Genomic DNA, 5,635 nt, shown 5'->3' on the forward strand with positions numbered 1-5,635 from the left:
GTAAGGGGAAATCTGATTGGCCACTGAGAAACGGGCGCCGATTGGATGCTGTTTCTCCTTCCGGTTGGTCGAAAATTAATTACCCTTCAAAGAGTTTTCTTACTGTTGCTATTTAAAGCTAGCTTTATTATTCACACCCAATGATAAAATATAAGACTTAATGGGAGAGAAGGCTGACATTTCCTCTCTCCTTAAAAGCAGTGGTTTTCTGGATATGCTCGATCGGTGTTGCTTGTGGTGACCTGGGTATCCCTCCTGCTCTAGTACAGCTGCGGAGTCACAGTGCAAACCTTCCTACTGTGCAGAACCGTGCCTATCCGCCTGCTTTTCGGCTAATCCGGGGGGCTACAGCAGACGTTGAAAGTTATTCCTCGCTTCCTATGTGTTTCACACTCTTTCTTTCTGATGTTATTGCCAAGAGGAACATTTACTAGATTAAAAACGTAAACAAAAAACTGTTGTGCAGACTTGCAAGGTTACAATTTAAATGAAACCTGCAAAAGTAATTTTCTAATTATGTTCCTATATTGCAGGTTAATAAGAGCTTAGTACATTTTTTCCCCTAACTTCTCGCCTACGTTTTCATTATCAGTAAAACTGCAAAAGAAGTCTTCATGCAATAAATATACACTCTGTTTATGAGAGGCATTGGCCGCAAGTCTTTTCATACATAATTTCAGAAATTGGGGATGCAAACATCCAAGTTTACAAAATTGATCAATTATAGAACGATTTTGATTAGAAAAGGATGATATGTTTTACCAAAGAAGTCACAAGATTCCTTTAAATAGAAAATTTTCTTACCCCACTTAAAATGCAATTTTATATGGGCTTAGACACAATGTATAAACACATGTATAAAGTGAAGCTGCACTTAGAGAACACTTATTCACAACAATTTATTAAAATTTTTGTTGTTGTTGAAACTGACTTAAAATAAACCAAATTTCTCCATATTGAAAAGAGTGATAAATCAGCCCAGACTAGCTACAGGGCATTCTAAAATGAAGAACTGAAGAACTTTTTTGCATCATTTAAACCATCACGTGTTCATCAAAAACAACTCTAACTCTCATATATCATTCCGTGTATTTATCACAAAATGATAAATTCTGATCATAAAATGATCAAAAAATTTACCAGCTATTGAGCACATACTACATGCTAGGTCCTGTGCTTATAAGCAGTTTTCAGATTCTTAGTGTTATATGTCAGGTGCTTAATGATGTTTTACACACATTATCCCATTTGCTCTCATCACAAATTTATTATGTATATAGTATTAAATCATCTACATTTTACAGCTGAGGGAACTCAAATGCAGAGAGTGCAAATAACATATCCTACATTTCACAGATCATAAGTTTAGACCCACAGGTAAAATTTAGGTTTGTTTCCATCCAATGCCTTAGCTCTTGTTTACTATGGAATACTCCCTGCCCCCAAAATAGTTGTAGTTAACAAATATTTATTGAGCATCTACCATGTGCCAGGCACTGTTACAGTCCCTGGTGATACAACAATGAATAAAAACAAAGTCCCTTCTTTTCTGGAACTTATATCCAAATGGAGGGAGGACATGGACAGTCAATAAATAAATCAAATATAGCTATGTTAGGTCATGAAATAAGAGCTAAAAAGAAAAACTAAGTGAAATAAGGTAACAGAGTGAAAGGGCAGTGTGCTATTCGCTATAGGTTGGTGAGAGAAGGCTCCTCTGATAAAGTGAAATTTGAACAGAGACTTGAATGAAGTGCAGGAGCCAGCTCTGTAGATACCTGGGACAAGAGCTTTGCAAGTGGAAGGAACCACAAGTGCTAAGACAGGAGTATACTGGTGAGAGGTAAGAGTTGGGGAGGTTTAAGAAACTGCCAGGTGGCAAATGTGGCTTCAGAGGGTGATTGAAGGGAAGAGTAGTGGGAGAGGAGGAGGTCAGAGAGAAATGGTAAAGACTTTAGATTTTATTCTGAGTGAGATGGGAAGCCACCAGAGAGAAGAGAGGAGTGGTGGATCCTGTGTTGTGCTACCCATTTCCCCGTTCAATGAATACCTGCTGTCTGGGAGTGCTGCTGGCTGACTGGTCATGATCCCTTCAGGGACTGCCTCAGCTACAGAGGGCTGCCTTGCCTGAGGTAGTACCCTTCATGGAACAGACCATAACCAAGACTGATTGATGAGGGAATATAAAGGCCTGGCTATCTTAGCCCAACTTGAGACAACTTTAAAGGGCCCTTCCAGCTTCAAAGGCCAACATGTGGTTGGCCAAGACTGTCACTGGACCTGCATAACCTCTTGACTTCTGTCCACTCCTGACCCTTCCATTCCCTTCTACAAATGTTGATCCCAAAAGCACTCCTTAAAAAAGTCTTGCATGCTAAACGCTACCTCAGTCACTTCCAGAGATACCCAGTCTGTGATAAGTGACATGGTACTATGCTTATGCTGCAAAAGGATCTTCCTGGCTGCTGTGAGGAGAGGGGGCAAAATGGAAGCAGGGAGATTTGTTAGGAGGCTATTACATTGGCCCAGATGGAAGACAACAGTTACTTGGGCTAGAATGGCTGTAGAGGGGGAGGGAAGACATAGTCAGGTGCTAGATATATATGAGAGCCAAGCCAAGAGGATTTATTCGTAGACAGACGTGGGAAAAATTAGGATAATTCCAAAGTTTTTTGGCCTGAGCAACTGAAAAGTAGATTTTCCATTTACCAAGAAAGGGGTGGTGTGGAGATGAAAAGTTCAGTTTGGGACATGTTAAGTTTAATATGCCTATTAGTCTACCAAGTGGAAATGTCAAGTGGGAAGCTGTACTTATGAATCTGGACTTCATAGAATAGATCTCTGCTGGAGATGTAAGTTCTGGAGTAATCAGCTTAAAGATGCCAATTAAAGCCATGACGCTGAATGAGATGATCTAGTAGTGAATGTTGATAGAGAAGCCTGATATGTGCCTTCATTTAGGGGTCAGGAAGGTGAGAAGGATCCAGAAAAGGAGACAAAGAAGGAGAGATCTGGGAAGTAGGAGGAAAAGAAATAGAGGTTTGAGGGTATAAATAAAGTGTTTCGAGAAGGACAGTGTGATCAGCTGTGTCATATGCTGCTGATAGTGATGGGTGAGATGGAGACTGAGCTCTTACACTAGATTAAAGGCCTCCTCAGCAAGACCAGATGCTATGTCCCAGCACTAAACAAACATTATTTGATTCAATCTTCATGACAACCCAGTGAGGGAAGTAATATCTACCACATTTTTACAGAGCAGGACATTTAATGTGCAAGTTAGTCTCATTTTTGGACACAGAGTTTGTATTTGTTTGTTAGGTTCTAGTAGCAAAGATGGTTGAACACAGTTCCATCTTACTCAAAAAGCCATGTTCTTTGCACCACATCATTCTGTAATGGATGAGTAGAATTGTTGATTACAGATTGATAGCTGCAGTCCCTGCTTATAATACTGTAATACTAACATGCCTGCAATAGCATTGTATACTAACATGCTGATTCTTAGACTCTATCCCACTTAGCTGTTCATTTTACAAAAGAGGAGCCAAGGTCCAGAGAAGTAAACTGATTTGCCCAATGTCACATCACTCATTGTCCCTGGTCTCTTAACTTAGTATCTAATGCTTGTTCTACTGCATTATATGGTTATCTAAAAAGTCCTTTAAGGGAAAAATTCCTTTTCATTAAGCTAGCCTGAGTGCAGAAGAGTTGGAGTTCTGGCAGGAGAAAAAGAAGAAATAAACTGTTAGGAGACCCAGGCCAGAGGAAGAAGGTAGGAACCCACCCATGGGAGAGGCATTGCTTATCCTGGGACAGGTTTGGTAAAAGATTGTCCTGGAAGAGAGAGCACATCCTTACAAGGACTAAGGGGTCTGGGGAAAAGGGGAACATGTGAATTGAATATATCCTGGAATTTGTTCCCATGCCCACCATATAATTTCTCTCTCCTAACAGATTTAAAGTGTCTATGCCAAATGCTATGCATTTTCCTAGTATTATCTCTAAGCATCACAAGAATCTCACTTTTGGATAAAGTACAGTTGACAGTTGAACAATACAGGTTTGAACTACAAGGGCCCCCTTATACACAGATTTTTGTCAATGAATACTGTACTATAGTACTACACAATTCAAAGTTGGTTGAATCCCCGGATATGGAACTATGGATACGGAGGGCCAACTGTAAAGTTACACTCAGATTATTGACTACTTGGTGGCTCAGTGCCCCTAACCTTGCATTGTTCAAGGGTCCACTGTAATTGAAATGCAAAGAGCTAGTAAGCAGTGACTCTTGTACTCAATCTCAGATCTGTTGGATCCCAAGGCCCACGTTCATCCCACTACATTTACACATTCTGACATATCACATAATAAAATCACCATGGAAATATTTAATCTTTATCATCTCAGATATGATTTATATGGGTAAAAAAAAATAGTTATAAATAATCAAAAATCCATTTTGCATTACAATTTTTGGCTGAGTTAATAGTCTCAATTCTGCATTTCACTGAGAACACAGACACAGCCTGAAATGAATACAGAAATATACCAAATTCCTTGCATGGTTATAACACTGCTCCCTTTGCAATCTTTTCAAAGACATTTTTTTTAAAAAGTTAGTTCAATTAAAACAAGTTTGAATGCAAATTTTCTTTATGAATACAATGCCTCATATGAATTTGTTACTGGAGCATTTTGATTACAAAACATAGTTTGCTTATATATGCATGGTTATAGTAATAATACAAAAGAAGCAACAAAACAGAAGCAGGAACTTTCTGTATTTCCTTCCAAATATTAATTATTTATATGTCTGTGGTGATATTTAAGGATCTCATATAGCCCAAAACAAGTGAGGTCTTTTCCAAAGTCTGGAGCAAAAGAGCTTAGGATATAATTCAGAAATTCAAAGTTCAATCTTTTGTGATATACATTTTTTAAAAGGTAGGTGCCACACACTTGTCTAATTCCTTTTTACATTTTCTACCTCCACTCCAAAAACAAAAACTATTTTTGCTTTCATTTTTGAAATTAGTAACATGCTGGATATGCAGGTTATCTTTATTGCAGCCACGTCTGTGGTTCAAAACCATATAACCAAGAACTAAATTAACCAACAACCATTTATGGAGTATCTGCAATGAGCTTAATACTTCACCAACGGCTGTGAAGTTACCAAAAAATGGTATTTCATTAAATTTAAGATACCATTGATTATAAGACACACCATTATTTTATGTAACACCAGGAAAGAGGAAGTACTGCCAATTACATTGTTACAATGTTTGACATCATTGATGTTAATTAAGATGCATCTTGACTTCAGGGAAGTTAATAGTGTGAAAAAATGTGCATTTTGGAATAGATAAAATTCAATAACAATTAAAAATAGATCCTGATTTCTAAGAGCTTATAGTTCCATTTGGGAGGGGAAAAACATCAACAGAGAAAAAAATAAATCACAGAATAAGAAAACCGGTATTAGCAAAAACATAGAAGTGAAAATAATACATGTCTGGGGGGAAACTTTCTGGCTGTTTAAGAAAAGTGCTTCTTGGGAATACAATTTACACGGTATGCTAGGTCTAGATTATGTAAGCCTCAAAAACCAGGTGGAGATGTTTGGGCT

The sequence above is a fragment of the Aethalodelphis obliquidens genome, unplaced genomic scaffold (assembly GCF_003676395.1).
Source record: "Aethalodelphis obliquidens isolate GAN/ISIS:26980383/991018 unplaced genomic scaffold, ASM367639v1 scaffold2, whole genome shotgun sequence".
In the NCBI taxonomy this organism is placed as follows: domain Eukaryota; kingdom Metazoa; phylum Chordata; class Mammalia; order Artiodactyla; family Delphinidae; genus Aethalodelphis; species Aethalodelphis obliquidens.